This window comes from Canis aureus, chromosome 11 (genome assembly GCF_053574225.1).
Source record: "Canis aureus isolate CA01 chromosome 11, VMU_Caureus_v.1.0, whole genome shotgun sequence".
Taxonomy (NCBI): domain Eukaryota; kingdom Metazoa; phylum Chordata; class Mammalia; order Carnivora; family Canidae; genus Canis; species Canis aureus.
In genome coordinates this window covers 4,966,440-4,984,088 of record NC_135621.1, presented here as the reverse complement: position 1 = coordinate 4,984,088, position 17,649 = coordinate 4,966,440, and the positions used below count along the sequence as shown (strand labels likewise).

The window sequence follows — 17,649 nt, the reverse complement described above, 5'->3', positions numbered from 1 at the left end:
TAACAGTCTTTCTTCTGTGACAATATATATGGTTATAACATCTGGTTGTGCAAGTAACATCACATTGCTCATCTCTGCTCTTCCACAGATATTTTAGAATTAGTTTATTCAAGTCTATAAAAAATCAAGTTGGAATTACTTTGAATTTTAGATAAAATTCAAGAGAATCCACTTCTTTATAATATAGGACCTGAGAACATGGTGTGTGTGTGTGTGTGTGTGTGTGTGTGTGTGTGTGTGTTTCTATTTTGATCTTATTTAATATCTTACAATAAAATATTATAATCTTCTCCACAAAGGTATCATATTTTGATAGTTTTTTGTTGTTGTTGTGGGTAATGGTGGTTAGTTGTTGTTATCAATTTAGGGATATTAGAAAGAACATGTTTTTCCATTTTATTTTAATTGCTTTCCTGATTTTTGTAGGTACATGGATACAGAATTGAGTTTTGTATTTTGATTTTCATACCAAATAAACTTGTAAAATTCTCTTACTGGCTTAACATTGGTTAGCATCAATGATAGTGGCCATCTTTGGCTTGTTCTGGATTATTTAAAAAATGCTTCTTACATTTCACGTTGAGTATTGACACTTGCTTACACTTTTGTATATGACATATTTCAGGTTAAGGAAGCTTCATTTTATTCCTAGCTTGCTAAGACCTATGATCATGAATGAATATTGAATTTTGCTAAACTTTTTTTTTTACTATTTTTATTAATATAAACACTTTCTCTCATTTAATCTGTTAATGTAGTAAATCACACTGATTTTCTACTATTAAACCATCTTGTATTACTAGGATAAACAATCTAGCTCATTTATTTTGAGTTCACTTCTGATATAAGTATTTATGGCTATAAAACCCATACCAAAAGTTACTTAAGTCTCTACACCAAATTTTTATTATATAGTATTTTTGTTACCAATTAGTTCTAAATATTTATAATTTCAATTATGATATTTTTAAATCTATTAGTCCTTTGAAAATGTGTTTTTAAGTGTTTTGTTTTTCTCCTAGATTCATACTTATTATCAATTTCTAACTTCATTGGATTTAGGAAATATGAGCTATATTATATCAATGTTTATTTTCCAATTGTAGAGTATAATGCTCCCTCAATGTTTAACAGATTAAACTTTTTAACTTTACTTTTCAATCTTCTATTGCTTTGCTGATGTTTTTGTCTGCTTTGATCTATCAGTTACTGAGAGATGTACTATAAGCTCTCCTAGTGTAATTTGAGACTATATTTTTAGGTGCATATAAAAATAGAGCTGTGAGGGGCACCTGTCTGGCTCAGTTGGTAGAGCATGTAACTCTTGATCTCCAGGTCATGAGTTCAAGCCCCATGCTGAGTGTAGAAATTACTTTAAAAAAATAGAACTATTACATCTGAGAAGTGACTTGAACCCTCCATACTTAGGAATGCTTCTTGACTTTTAATTTACTTTTTCTTACAATAAAATAACTACACCAATTTTTTCTGTTTATCGCTAAATAGTAAATAAGATTTTTCTGTCCTTTGACTTTAAATCTCCATCCGAATGTTTTAAGTGTATATCTTATGAACTGAACGTGTCCAATTTTTGTATTTGCTCTAAAATTCAACCTGAGATTTGTTTTTAACTGGAGAATTTAACTTATTTACATTGATTATGATATTATTACTACAATGTTTGGATTATTTCTATAATCTTATGCACTTTCTACTTTTTTTACTTTTCCTGTTTCTCTTCTTAAGGCAATCGACATTACTGAAACTTTTAAAAATAAAAAGAAATTTCAAAATTTTTTCCATAGGCAAGATATGCTCATCACAGAAAATAAGAAAACACAAATAAAAATAAAAATTTTAAAATTCAATCACACTGGGTGTTATGCTATATGTTGGCAAACAGAACTCTGATAAAAAAATATACAAAAATATTTTTTTAATTAAAAATAAATAAATAAAAAATAAAAAATAAAATGCAATCAAACTTTCCATATTCATTACTTTTGTGTATACCTGTTCAAAATTTTATTATTTTTCATATGTTCAATTAGATTGGGAATGATGATATCTGTACACATATATAGTGTTGAAGTTTTTAAAGTTGAAAATTAAACTATGAAATAATGTTTAAGATTTCCTTAGCAATATAAGATAGATTAGAGGAAAGAGATTAACATCATAAAATGCAAAATAAAAAGACTGCCGTAGCTTCTGAGTGTAAGATAAAAGCATGGTTAAAGGTACATTTGAGCACTCAGCATATACTTATCTTTGATAAATATGCCACTAAAATAAAAGCCAAAAAGTCATGCTAAGTTTAAAAGCAGATCTTCATATCCCCACCATTATTAATGTAAGACAGTGTTTTAAGTCATAATTCAAGCATAGTTTAAAGTCATTGAACCTTGGCTCTTTAATGATACCATAAATCTCAGTTGTGTGAAATAGAAATCAGTTCACTTTTGCAACATCTTGACAAGTGATTGGAAGGTGAATTAGTTAATCTGAGGTCTGTTCATCTACATGTCGCCAAATTAAATTGTGGCAATCGTTTCTGAATTAACCAGTTGTTTAAATGTTGCATAAATACAGCTCTCGTTTTAAAATTAAGACCTGGCAGCATTTCTTTTGAAGGTTGCCAAGTCTGGAGCTATTAAAGGCTGTCCCATCCCAAGAACTTTCCACTTGTAGCTGTCAAAGATCTTTTTTCTTAATTAAGTCCAAATAGCTTGATGTCTGAGTTACTTCCTGATTGCAAATTGTCTTTGGAAACTACTCTACATCTCCCAGGCCTAGAGGCCAATCCATGGTGTTCTTAAGATTTATGTGCACTCTAGTGGGGAAAGTAGGAGGGGATACCACAAGGAAAAAATGCACTGGGCAGTGAAGGCAGGTGGTACTAAGCAGGACTTAACCACAGGAGGATATGTGCCCATTGCTGGGTCTGTCCCTGTCACAGGCAGTTTCTGGAAACTGTCAGGCCAGCCCTGTTTCCACTGAGTGAGGAGCTTTTAGAAAGGCAGCCAAGATCCTTACCTTGCAGAGCTCACCATCTTAATCCTGAATACCCACCCTGATCTGTCCTCTGTTCACCAGCCCAGTTCTTCCAGTTCAGGGGTCCATGCAGTTCTCTGAAAATGGCCACATACCACATTTTTAGACCTGATGCACAGCATCCTTTTTATTTCCCCACTTCAAGTTTCTTCCTTTCCCCTGTATTCATTTCAACACACACACACATACATACAATCCTTTTCAGCATATATAATATGTTAGGTGCTAGACACATGGCCAAGTTCAGGAGATATCATGATAAACAATTTAGAAATAATGTATGCATTCTCAGAGCTCATGACTACATAAGCCCAGAGCATAGATAGCAAAGGCATTTTCCACATTCACTCTCAAGCCTTCAGCCTTCCTGGATAACCTTCGCATACAAACCAACCCAGGAAGCTTTATTTTTGCAATGAATTGAATAAATAGTCTTTCTGCAAAATGTGGGGAACCAGGATCCAGACAGACAGACGTCTTGGGCAAAGGCAGCAATCTGCTCAATCACATCACATCAGATGTGGGGGGTACAGGTGAAGGACTCTGAACATAAGGAGTGATTTCACTTTCTCTATGCCAAATACAGCTGCTTATATTCAGCGGCTGGGTGTTGTTTTTCTTTTCCCATTTTGGAAAGCTCTCTCTCTTCAATGAAAATTCAATGGTGAATCATCAAGACCCCACAAGGAGAGAATTGTGCTCCATGGAGGACACCTGGGGAGAGGGCCACCATGGCAGTTCCCCACAGAATGGGTCTGCTGGGCACACAGCCATCCCCCCCAGGCCGGCTCTGACCCAGGTTACAGTAATGCTAACGATTTGCTTTAATCCAACCAAAATAAGAGTAGGCAATCTTAAAGCTTTTAAAGAAAAAAAGTCTAGCTCTACCTTTGACCCAGGCTATTTTTCTTCAAATATTTAAAGTTCAAAGGCACCATGTGCTTATACTTTTATTTCAAACTAGAAAAATCACTCTTATTGTATTTGATCATCCTCTTAATTTGCAGACTTGCTTAATAATAAAGCATGTACTGCACCTTAGCCTAATATATCATGTATATAATAATATCAGAACCTTTTTTTTCACTTATTAACTAGGAAATACATAAAATACTGACCTTGTGGGTAAATGTCTTTAGCATCCATTTTTAATCATTATTATTTTACGAAAGAGTGGCAAGAGTGAGGTTTTAACATGGCTCCTGGGAGAATTATACCAGTCTTTATGGAACACATTGCTCACAGCTGTGGTGAAATAGCCATCACTAAGAATCACAGCACTTTTTATTCCATGTCAATGACATCATTGGTACAATTTAACTATAATTCACATGTGGGAAGCAGTTGTCTACCAATGTGAAATTATCCTCAAACTGAACTATAAGTGGGAGGGTGGGAGAGGACTGTAACATAAAGCAATTTCATTATTTTGCTTGCATTAAACATTAACATTATTTCCCAAACATTGTGGATAATATTATCAGAAGCCATACTTCCCCTCCTATAATAGCAGATGATATTTTTCAGATACTTCTTAAGGTATTAATAGGAAGACACCTTTCCATAAGACCACTGTACTGCTTGGGAGTCTTCAGCTTTTCAATAACACACATTCTAAAAGTATCTGTTCCATAAAGATAGACTTTCTGTTTAGAAATGTGACAATGAGGCAATTAGTGCCTAAATCTAAACTGGTGTCCTCAGAATCTGATAAGAAATCTGAAACATGTAATGGGAAGAATTGCAATAACAGGTGGATTATTATACAGAGTATTTAGATTCTCATTGGCATAAAGAGAGAAACAAGTGACAAAGGCCCATTATTAAGTCTCTGTTGTCTTATCTCTGATATTGCCTTGCTTCATGATAATTTGAATGTCACCATATATCCTTTCATTGGGCAAAATTAATTTTTAGATTATTTTATAGGATGAAATGAGCCCCAAATTGCTTTTTACTTAATAAGAACTAACTTCTCCTTAACTCTCTTTCATCTAAACAGGAGGAAACAGATCTGTTCTGATGGAAAAATATGATCAAGGAGGCAGAGGAGAGGACTAGATAAGGGCACTCATCTGCAAGGAGCATATTCTGCTTAAGGGGAATATTTGCAACTGGAAACACAAAGCTTCTAATAGTCATTCAGTAAGACACTCAGGTCCATATACAAACCTCTAATTATCTGATCTCTCTGGAGATACATTTAATGAAATTTCACTGATTACCGTGTCATGCCAGACATTGTTCCAGGCATGGAGTTTTAGTGGTAAACAGGACCAAGTTCCCATTCTGCCAAGAGGCTTACCTTCTTTTTTTCTTTTTCTTTTTTCTAAATTGTGTTTATTTATTCATGAGAGAGAGGCAGAGACATAGGCAGAGAGAGATGCAGGCCCCACTCAGGGAGCCCGATGTGGGACTCGATCCCAGCACTCCAGGATCAAGCCCTGGGCCAAAGGCAGGAGCTCAACTGCTAAGCCCCATCCCCGGGCTTACCTTCTGGTGGAAAACATAAGAGGAAAGAAAGAAGGAAAGAAGGAAAGAAGGAAAGAAAGAAAAGAAAGAAAAGAAAGAAAAGAAAGAAAGAAAGAAAGAAAGAAAGAAAGAAAGAAAGAAAGAAAGAAAGAAAAAGAAAGAAAAGAAAGAAGAAAGAGCAGAGAGAGAAAGAAAGAAAGAAAGAAGAAAAAGAGAGGAAGGGAGGAAGACAAAGAAAAAAGTAGAGAAGAGATGAGAATGTAATTTCAGGTAGTGATAATACAAAGAAGTAAAATAACAAGGGCAAGAACTAGAGCTTATCAAGGGGCAGGGAGGGAGGGGAGGGAGGTGATTCTGAAGCTGTGGAAGGGAAGTCTCTCTGGGAGGTGAAATTTGAGCAGAGACCTTAATGAGGCGAGAATGAGCTAGGGGGTGATCGAGGAAGCACAGTCCAGGCCCTGCTGAATGAACAGTTGAAACTATCCTCAGGTAAGAATAACTTTGGTATGTTCCAGAAACAAGAAGGAGACCAAGTGTGGTGTTGCCAGAGGGAGAGCGATAAAACTCCAAGCAGGGGGAGTGGGAGGTAAGGTTGGGGAAGGAAGGGGCTTTGCAAACCACACCACGGTGAAAACTTTGATTTAGTTTCAATTGTGAGAGAATCTGCAGATAGATATTGAGCAGAAGAGTGAAGGAGTCTGGTTTATGTTCAAAAAGATTTGGGCTGCTTTGTGGAGAACTGATAATAGGAATTCAAGAGCGGCATCAGAGATTGGGTAAGAGGTTTGTCTCTTACGAAGAGAGAAAGACAAAGAGAGCTGGAATAGGGTCGTGGGAATGGAGGGGTGGCAACTGCTGAGAATCAGCATATATTTCAAAAATAGAACTGACAGGACTTGCTGACGTGGGAGGCGAGTTGCAAATTGTGCGAGAAAGAGAAGAGTGGAGGAGAACCCCTAGTGACCAGGTGAGAGGTGATGCCACCAGCTGAGATGGGTCCTGGAGACAGTTCCTGTCCTCAGGAGACTCAAGGAGCTCACACCACAGAGAAGAAACCAACACACACGCACCTGACAAGTGTTGTAACAGAAATATGCTCAGGAATTTCCCCATCTCTGGATTTTCCATAACTTTTATTTAAGTGCTTCTTCTTTTGCCTTTAGCATAAATAGGTCACTGAATAGTGTGACTTGTTGAGATATGTGGCATTTCAGTGCTGGCTGATTATACAACTTGATTTGTACAGCAGCATATTATTTATAGTTACATATCACATATCTATTGCTTGGCACCACGGAAATAGCCTTCTTGTCCACGTAAATATATGGGAAAGTATGCCTCTTTTTTTGCCAAATTTCCATACTGGTCCTAGGCAACCATGATAACTCAAGAGAGAATCATAGTATCCTTTTCTGTATACTCCAGAAGATTCATCTATATTTGGCAGAGCAGGGTAGGAAGAGAGAGGAGCTTTACGCACTCATGGCAAGGATTTCATCACCCGTGGAAAGAAACTATATGAAAGGCTACATGGTAGTAGGAGAATTAATCCCTCACAATTCCAGAGTAGCAATTTACAAATTCCCAAACTTTGGAGGGTGTGTTAAAATGCAGATCCTGGGAACCCATCTATAGAATTTCTGATTCAATATGTTGAGAAAGGGGCTAAATAGTCTTTTTGTTTGTTAAGCCTCCCCTGGGTCTGATGCTAAAGTTATACTGATCACCCTTGGAGAAACACTATCATCTATAAATACTCTTGTTTTATGCTGTGCCTTCTAAACAGTACACAGAGGAATCATATTCAATACAAAGTTTTAGAACTAAGGATGACAAAAGATGAGAGATGTCTTAAAGATTCTCTGACCTAAACCTTTTCTTTTTTTAAAATATCAGTCTTAAGAAACAGATAGCTCTTAATTTCAGATCTAGTCACACATAAAACACATCTTAAAGAAGTAACTATAGTTAGCAAATATGGATTGCCTTAGGATATTTTAGTTATTTTTAATGGAGGCAAGCATGCTACATTTGAGTGATTTTATAAAAGCTGATTTATTTTTTTTTTTTTTTGCCTAGGGCAAAAATTTTAGAAAGAGCTTTTGTGACTGCAATCAGTATGTTCAAATTATGCATAATTTTGTTTCCAACATTCTCGTCTTGGATCACAAGAAGTCAAGTATAATTACTAACAAGATGGAGAATTCCACTCTCACCTTGAGACATTTAGCATGTACTCTCATTAAAACTGTAGGAAAAGATCCAAAGTTACAAGGAAAAAATATAGTACATTTTATTGTTCCCTTTACAAGCATATCAATTTCAATGAATAATCACAAACTTCAGGAAAATGCTCATCAACTTCTAATGCTACAAAATCCTTTTGAGACAGACCCATCAGTATTTATTATAATTAATTATTCATGTTTTCATTAACTTCCTATGGTATATACTCTCATTAGGTGAAATAAAGATTGTGTCCAAATTCCTGTTCTTAAGATGGGACTTGGCTTTTAAAAATTTTACCACTGCATCAAATAATTTAATGTTCTAGGAAAAACTGTTAAAATAAAATTTATTTTTAATAACATATTTAAGAAATGCCTGAAAAAAATCAATATACTTTTATGTGAATTATTTTTGTGTAAAGACTCATAAAATCATAGATGAGAGCTCTTAATATTAGATAATAATAAGAATTCAAAAATGAACTCACAACTTTTAATACAGGGGACTTTGTGTCAATATTAGAAAATATAGATTTTTATCAGAACTCCAGTAAGTTCATTTTCACGATGTCTATTATATTACTCAGAATAGAAACCATTTGTCATGGTGATGGCTTAATAAGTGGAAATGAAGACCATGAAAGTCCCTCTCTCATAACTTGAGTTGGGTCTTTGAATGTGAGAAAGACTCTAGCTCAAGCATCACTGAGAGGACTTGCACACATTGCCCACACAATGCTGCTGGGGCAATGGACTTGAAGGGCACCCTTAAAAAAAACAAGCTGTTTGGGAAACCAGAATTCAAAACTAGCCAATTTGGGACACTTTAAGAAAAGTTCTCCTTACACTGTACAAGAGTTAGAAAAGCATAAAAATTAGTGTTATCTAATAAACCAAAAGCTAAAAGAAAATTCTGCTACCACATGTAAAGCATCTCAACAGCTGAAATATAATCTCTAGTGTTAATATTTCATTTCTCTGGGCTCCTCAGAAAAATGCATTGCATTCATGGTTCCTGTAATTAGGTGCAGCCCCAGACAAAATTATAAAGAAAGCCAAGCCTGTCTCTCCCTTTCTGTATTTTTACCCTCTTCTGATTAGCAATCACCTAGGTTCTCCTGCAAGCCATTTGTACTTTTATAGAATACTGACTCTAAAATGCCAATGACACCTTATGTGACACTCCTGGAGGTGAGGTATACAGACACTGCAGAAGAGAACTTTAGGAAGACAGTCATGCCTGAGGCACATAGTTCATCTCTAATGGTTTGATTTCAAGGAGCACTTGGATCCCAGGCAGGGATATTAACCTTTATGAATCAGAATGTAAGGTGACTGATTTATACATCTGCATAAAGATGAATATTTTTTCCTAAACTTGGATCAATGAAGAAAGGAGGGGAGGAGGAGGAAAGGAAAGGAGGGGCAGTGACTGCAGTCAGCCACCTTCAAGAATTATCAGGCAAATTCCATGCATGCTGCCCCTGTTGATCCCAATCTACCACCTAGAAACCCCTCTCTGGAGCATTTGGGAAAGCTTTGGAAACTTGCTTCTTCTGACTCTAGTGGAAAGCAGTGTAGCATAGTGGTTAAGAGAGAGTACCGGGGAGTATGTTTGACTGCCTTACAAGCCCAACTCCAACAGGGGCAAATCCCATACCTCAGTTTCCTTGTCTGCAACATGGGGAAGATATCATCCAGGGTGATGGTAAGTAATAAATGAGTTAACACACAACAAATGTTTAGGGAATCTGAAGGATAGTGAAAGCTCAACAAAGGTTGAATATCCTCACTGTGGGGCTCCAGGAGTCTCTGCCTTCCACTTTGCCATACTCACCCATGCAAGGCAAATAACCAGAGAGGAGATGTGCTTGATCCTGAGAAAGTTAGAAAGAATTGCAATTATTTAATTTGCAGAAAAAAAAAAAAAAAAAAAAAAAAGAAAGAAAGCTAAGGAATATTTCTGGGAACAGCTTCTATTTTGCCCAGAAGCAGCAGAAAAGCTCAAATGACAGCAAGAGAACAGGAGAAATTTATTTATGTGGGCTGTAAAGACAAATGCTCCGACTGAAGAAAGGTGTTGGAGTCTGCAGGAATTGCCGTGGGAGTGGAGGAGGCTGCCTACCGCAGACACGGTGCGCCCGGGGCAAGAGGATACGCAAGGTGCCCTTGAAAGCTTCCTCAAGCACTAGGTCAGTATTTCCGAGGAAACCTTTGTGTATGGATGTATACACATGCTAGAAATGTGTAAAGCTGTAGGCTAAAACCTAAAGATTTTAGCAAGAAAGTATTGGTTCTGTCTTTACTGTGATGGGGGCACAGTGTCATGTTGAAACTCACCCTCTATAACCAAAATGCTTCTTCACACTCTATTTGAGAGTACCTGTGATGCGTAATGACATAGTGAACACTGTGGCTTGATAGAGATATACTTAGAGAAGCAGAGTTTTTAATGCAGGGGACTTGATTTTGAGAATATTCAGGACCAAATCACCTTAATAACTTGATAGACTTGGGTAAACATGAAAAGTGTAAGAGGTTTAGCACCGCCTTCCTCCCAGGGCCTGATCCTGAAGACCCAGGATCGAGTCCCACATCAGGCTCCCTGTGTGGAGCCTGCTTCTCCCTCTGCCTATGTCTCTGCCTCTCTCTCTGTGTGTCTCTCATGAATAAATAAATAAAAATCTTTAAAAAAAAAAAGCATAAGAGGATGAATCCATAAATAAAAGCAACAAATAACTCATTTATGAGTGCTCTCACAGTTTGGAAATGCAAATTAATTCTTAGAATACTGTATAGGCCAACTGTTGATCCAAGAAGTGGAAGAAAAATATTCTGTTGAAAACCTCCCGGGAGGCATATATGAGTCCTTTTAGTAAATATGCCTAATGATTCTTTTTGACCTCTTGGTATAAATCGTAACAAATTGAGTTCTGCAGTAACTTTTTGAGATGGCATAATAAAAGGCCCATTAAAAAATCTCAGGGTATGTGTAGTATGTTGTCATAACACAAAGATTAAGGATCTTATATTAAGGCTATAAAATGTTTTCTGTTTGTTTTCCATTTTAAAATTAAATATTATTTTCCTCAGGACAAATCGTTGAGGGTTTCCTTAATTCCAACATTCCATTGGTCAAACACCCAGCAGAGGAATGTTTCTCCAGTGAACTCCCTTTATCTCCCCGAAACATGAAAAGAAAACAGCAACTTGGGAGTTAAGTAACAGGAACTAGAACCAACACAGGACTTTGTAGTCACGCAATACTACTGGTCAGCAATATGTCAGTCTCCACCTGTTTTACAGGCCAACACCATGAGGTCATGTATGACCTCCCTGTCAGACGTGTGATTACCCCGCATCCTCCATAACAAACTCTCAATCACTTGGATTTCTGCATTTCTGACAGGGTGGGCTATTTTTTTTTTACGTGTTGAGATTCCCAGGAGAGTCTCACTTGGTCTTACTGCTGGCTACAGGAAAAGAAGGGAACAGACACTGAAAGTAAAGAATGTGCCCTGAAGTCCTTAAAGTAACCAAGAAACTGGAGACCGCTGGAAGGTTCTGTTGCTGGGGAAGGACACACACCACTGAGAAGAACCTGGGGAAGGCCACAGCCCTGAGTCTTCACCCATCCGGCACCCCCACTTCAGGGCTCCACCCCCCCCCACTGGCTCCTGGCTACACCTAGGTGATTTCCAGTGTATCCAGTTTTGTCCACCATATGAATTCTCCTCAGAGCACACATTATTGCCAGCGAGGGACTGGAGAAATGGGTAAAATAAAAGACAGCATATGTGTAATTTGTGGCTAAACGAATAGAATGTTCAGATAACATTGTTTGTTTTCAATTATAGTAATATCGCACAGTTGGCCAACTTGAGAGAAACAGATGGGTGGTTATCTTCATTTTTCTAACTGTTTTCTAAAGAGTTAAGACATGTTCGTAGCAGGGCTTTTATAAAGTAAGATTCTATTCTCCTGTTCTCTAAGTAATGCATTGCACTTTTTGTGAGAAAGAGAGGGTTATCTATTTCTTCTAAAATGCCTTAATGAATGGGAAAAGATATGGTTAGGTTACAGACTACAGCAACATTTGCTTTTGGCATCATTATCTGGGGATTTTTGTGCTTTTCTTCCTCCTTTGCCTTATCTCTTTTCCCTTTTCACAGTTCACACTTACACAAACTGTGTCATTCATTGTAATGATAAAGCAAGTACTGAGTGTTTAGCTTTCATTCTTGCCCTGGGATGTTAAAACTGACAGCTTAGCACCTCTATTACTTTTTATCGGTGAGTCATTGCCCTTGCCAACACTCAAGATAAGAAAGTCTCACACTTGCCAGAGAGAGAGAAAAAAAAAAAAAAAAAAAACAGGAAAACTGAAAAGAGAACTGGGGCTGGGTTATACTAACCACAAAATGGGTGATAGGAAGCTGTTTTAAAAATGGATGGGAATTGCCATTCACCAGGACAAAGCTATTAATGAGAAACTGTCTGGTGTGATTTAGGTCATTTCCAATAGAGTCAATTTTCAACTCCCCAGTTTAACCAGTGTAAACCTCTGAAGCAGTACAGAAAGCCACCACTTGATCTCATTTTACTGCGAACGTTAGAAGACCTCCGTTCAAAATGAATCTGGCTACTTCACACTAAATCCTTATTTATAAGAGATTAGCCACAAGAACGGAGAAGCAACGTTTGATACTACTGTAGTAGTATGTGTGGCTGTGTGTGTGTGTGTGTGTGTGTACACACATATAAACTACCTCGTGAGAAAATCAGAGAATTCAAGGACACATTAAAACTGTTGATAGATCACTGTTATTCATTGATAAATTTAAGGAGATTAAACAGAATTTTATGTTCCTTTTCCACCTCTATTACAGACCCTCTTTCTTGGCACTCTGCCCCCATCCCTATTGTCTACATACTTAGAAAAGAAGCTGCACAGGGATGTAAGGAACCTGCTCATTCAGTAGACACCCAATGGAAGTTCCATCTTGTGGTTCATAAAGGGTTTGAGAAGTCCGTGAAAATATTTATAGTGATTTAAAGTTCCCAGGAAGAACTAGTTCCTCTCTCTATTGACTGAATGGTTGAGGTCATATTGAGATGAAGAATAGCCATATTTAATGTGTACTAAAACCATTTCATGTCATCATAGTTTGCTCTCTCAATGACCATGTGAAGTTCTGAGCAAGCATAAGCCACATCCATAAAACATCCTCTGCTGATTGATTCCCAATTACAATTACTTTGAAGTGAAATAAGAACTTAAGGATGCTTGCAAAGCAATCTGTGTGAAGAAATCTCCTAATCTACAATTTCTCCCCAGTTATTCAATTGTCTTGCCCACAGCTAATCTGATAGCAGTGTTTTAGTGATTATCTTTGAAGAATCTTTCCCAAGCTAAAAATTCATCATTAGCTATCATTAAGCTATCAAATTCATTATTCATTATAAAGAATAAAGCTACTTTCTGGTTGTACTCAGATTTATTTAGTTAACATAATATTTAATTCACTTGTGTAATTATAGAGGTAAACAAACCTGTAACTACTATGCATCAATATCCTAATAGAAGGAGCAAATATGCAAAGGATGTACTAGGGAGGGGCCGGTAGCCTCTAGATTTCAGCTACTCGTAGGTATTAGTCAATAAATCTTACAGGGGGAATAAAGAGTGACAGCTAATTCAGTGAACTGACAGTGGAAATCTGACTTTAAAGATCTTTATTGTATCCCCAACTTAGAGATGGAGAAACTGAGGTACTAAAAATTTCAGTAACCTAATTAGCATCCCAAATCTGGTAAAAATCCTTAAAGGATACACAGGAAACATGACTATGTGGAAATTCTAAGCATTATGTAGAAAGTAGCAGAGTAAAAATGACCAATTACATTCCAGCGAATATCGGATGTGCTGGAAGTATGGAGGGATGGTTAAAATAGGACTCGAGGAAGCCTTCTCCAAAAGAGGAATGCCTAAGTTGAAGGGCAAACCAGCCAGACAGAAGAGAGACAGAGGCCCCAGGGTGTGAAGGTTCCTGGGTCAAAGGCAATGAGGGCAGCCTGAGAAGAGAACTGCCAGTAGTTTCTAGAATAAATGGAACATGATTAAATAAAATGAGTTAAAGAGGTGAGCAGAGGCCAAATACGAAGACTATGATATGCCAGAGAAATTAAACTTTACTCTGAGAACAGTGGGGATTAAGCATTTGAGTCGCAGGCTCAGATTTGAGCTTTTGGCTTATCACACGAGTGCACTGTGGAGAAAAGGACTGCAAGGCCGGACGGGAAGGAGGCTGTAGCAGTAATCCGAGCAAGAGCTGATGGTGGTCTGAGTTGGCGTTGCATCTATGGAGACGCAGAGGAGACACACATTTAGTTACTAGCTTCTTTAGGACTTGCTAATTGACTGAACGTAGAGGTGGTGGTGACAATGGGGCAATATTAAGGGCGAATGAGGTTTCTGGAGTAGATGTCATGTGGATAGAGGGAGGTATCATTCCTGGAGATGGTGAACTCACAATAAAAAGGATTAAGGCTCGGGGGTGATGACATCTAATTCTACACATGTTACATTTGAACATCCAGTTTGAGGTGACCTATTATGAGTGGTTGAGTAGGGAAGTCTAGAGCTTAGGAGAAAGATGTGGGCCAGAAATACGGATATGGTAAATATCAGCACATAGGTGTAAATACAATTCACGGAAAATGAAATAAGTGGAAAACGGGGAAAGAAAATGAGGGGATCCCTGGATGGCTCAGCGGTTAAGCATCTGCCTTTGGCCCAGGGCGTGATCCTGGAGTCCCGGGTTCGAGTCCCATGTCAGGCTCCCTGCATGGGGCCTGCTTCTCCCTCTGCCTATGTCTCTGCCTCTCTGTGTGTGTGTGTCTCTCATGAATAAATAAATAAAATCTTAAAAAAAAAAAAGGAAAGAAAGAAAGAAAATGAGCCACACTTTCCCCAAATGGTAGCCCATTTCTGACTATTTCTGTCAAATGGGTGATATGTCAATTAGCTAGTCACCATGCTTATCCATACAGGCATGTGTGTAATGGCATACTTTCTTTTAAAAACTCCTAGGTGCACTAAGCCTTACTTTCCTTACATGCAATAGATGGAGAAGACTAACGGGAAAACCCATAGCACAACTGTGGTGTTTCTGGACCCCTCCAAACAGGAAGAATATCATTCAAAACCAAGGTGCCATTATTATGAATATTTCCTAATGTACATCATCAAAAAAGTGGTGGAGTTGACACTAACAGTGGCTGGAAGGAAGAGGATGGGATATCATATCTAAAGTGTCCTTCACCTTCGAAGTGAGTCTTTCTCTCCCACAAGGATGGGAGTGCTTCTACAGGTGATTTGCTATAGTAGAAATCAAAAAGCACTGGGATTGGAGTTAGAGTCTCCACTCCTCAATAATGAACAGGAGTGCTTTGGCAGACAGCATAAGAAACAGTGACTGCAGAAGCCAAAGTTTAAAGCAAGCTTTCTTTTTTTTTTTTACCATAAACAGGTTAGTTCCTCTGGGTCTATGTGCTCACCTGGAGGAGCAGGGTGTTTACTGATGAACTCTGGGGTTTCCAATCTGCTGTGGCCCCGATCACCTGCAAGAGTTAAGTCAGAATACAGAGTTCACTGGGAAGTCCCATATCCCCAACTCCACCCCCATCTGCCCCCGGGCCACCCCTTCTCCCTCCACCCCCAAGCAGGTAAGCAGGTAGCATTTCTAGCCTGGTAGCATTTCTCAATCAGAATTTATCATTACTCAAAGCCCAGGGAGACCATGGTCCCTACATGAATCTTTTCCTTCAAGGCCCTGCTTTTCATTTTGCCTTGAAATAACTCTAACTGGGCAGCCCCAGTAGCTCAGTGGTTTAGCACCGCCTTCCGCCCAGGGCATGATCCTGGGATCCCAAGATCGAGTCCCACGGCGGGCTCCCTGCCTGGGGCCTGCTTCTCCCTCTGCCTGTGTCTCTCTCTCTCTGTGCCTCTCACGAATAAATAAATAAAATCTTAAAAAAAGAAAGAACTCTAACTACTCTCCTTAGAGTACGGCATACACTTTATGATGGCCATCACGGTTTATTAGGTCATTGCACATACCCCCCTCCCCAGCTCTATCCAGCGCACTACAGCTGGCTGTTCGCAGCGCAATACACCATTTCCGTTTACCTTTAATTGTTTTTATTTCTTGAGCTGATATATATGGCCAAAAAAAAAAAAAAAAGACCAGTAAGCATGTTAGAACTTTCACTGAAACCACGGTTTCATCTGTGGAGGGTAGGATCACGTCTGATTTTCTTTTTCTTTTTAATTTGGAATTCAAAGGCTCCCCGATAGCAGCGCTCACTGGACTTGCCTCCCGCGCGCCCCGCGCCTCCCACCCCGAAGGCCGCCCCAGTACGGGCCCGGCTGCGCGCACACCCGCCTCCTCGCTTAGCTGCGTCTGCGGTCGGCTTCCCGGGACGCGGCGGCGGCGGCGGCCGGGGGGCGGGGACGGGACCCTCGCGGCGGCCGCGCTCGGCTCCGCTCCCCCCTGCGCGGCCGCCGGGGCTCCGAGCCCGGCCTCCCCGGGGGCGGGGCGACCCCGGCCCCGCCCCGGCCCCGCCCCCGGCCCGCCCCGGCCCCGCCCCGCCCCCCGGCCCGCCGCGCCGGGGCTTCGCGCAGCGCCGAGGGGAGGAGGCGGAAAAGTTTGTTCGCGGGCGAGCGGGGCTTGTGCGCGTCGACGCTGCCCGCGGCCCTGCGCGCTCTCCGGCTCCGGCTCCGGCTGCGGCTGCGGCTCCGGCTGCGGCTCCCGCTCCCGCTCCCGCTCCCGCTCCCGGGCGTGCACCGAGGGCTCCCTGCGGGCGGCGGAGGGCGCAGGCGGCGTGTGCCGGGGCGCGGGAGGCCGCGGGCGCGCGATGGGCGGCCCGGCGGTGGCGGTGGCGGCGGCGGCGGCGGCGCTGGCCCTGCTGCTGGGCGCGGTGCTGGGGCGCCCCGACCCGCCCCCCGGGGCCGCCGCCGCCGCCGCGCGCCGCTGTGCCGCTCCGTGCCGCTGCCTCGGGGACCTGCTGGACTGCAGCCGCCGGCGGCTGGCGCGCCTGCCCGAGGTGCTGCCGCCCCGGGTCGCCCGCCTGTAAGTACCCCGCGGCCGAGGGGCGCCCCCCGGGGGCCGGAGCGGCGCTCGCTGCGCCCCCGGCCGCGCAGCCGCGTAGCCGCGTAGCCCCGTAGCCCCGTGCGCCCGCCGCACCTGCGCGCAGGTGGGCGGGGGAGCCCCGAGCGCCGGCCGCCGGCCGCCAGGTGCGGGGCCCGCCAGGTGCGGGGCGGCCGCCGACCCACGGAGCCCCTTCCACGCGGAACGCCGCGCCAGCGGGCCTGGGTCACGGGCCTCGCCGTCGTAGCCTCCCGTTGCTCGCTCGCCCCTGCGCCTGCTCTCGCCGCAGGAAATCCCGTAAATGCGCGTCCACCTCGCAGCACGTCCTGGTTCCGGGGACCGGGAGGCGAGGCTGGGCCGCAGGGAGCGGGGGACGCGGCCGCGGCTGCTGAGGCTGCTGAGGCTTCTGGGCGCACGGGACGGGACGGAGGGCTCGGGACAAGGGCTCGGGACACAGGGCCTGGGACGCAGGGCTCGGGACGCAGGGCTCGGCGGCCTCGGCAAGTTGTTGGACGGGAACGGCAGAGTCTGAAAACCCGGAGCCCCTGCCAACTGCACGGAGGAACGAGGAAGGGAGTGCAGTTGAGTTGGGGAGGCTGATTCTTTCCAAGTGTCATCCCCTGCTCCCCAGCCCTAGTTGTGTTAAAAGTGGCAGACTTGTGGAAAATGTAAACATCAAAACTAGTGTATCTTAAAAAAAAAAAAAGTTTTCTAAAACAAAGTGTAAATAAATAAATAAATAA

At 41.5% G+C, this 17,649-nt stretch overlaps 1 protein-coding gene across 1 annotated transcript in view; it reads left to right on the top strand.

Moving 5' to 3' along the window:
• The first annotated feature begins 16,788 nt into the window (after window positions 1-16,788).
• Window positions 16,789-17,649, top strand: part of LRIG3 (leucine rich repeats and immunoglobulin like domains 3) — a 49,110-nt gene continuing 48,249 nt past the window's right edge. Inside the window, exon 1 of the mRNA XM_077913612.1 lies at window positions 16,789-16,888. The gene's annotated coding sequence lies outside the window, so the exon portion shown is untranslated. The remainder of the gene's footprint in view (window positions 16,889-17,649) is intronic.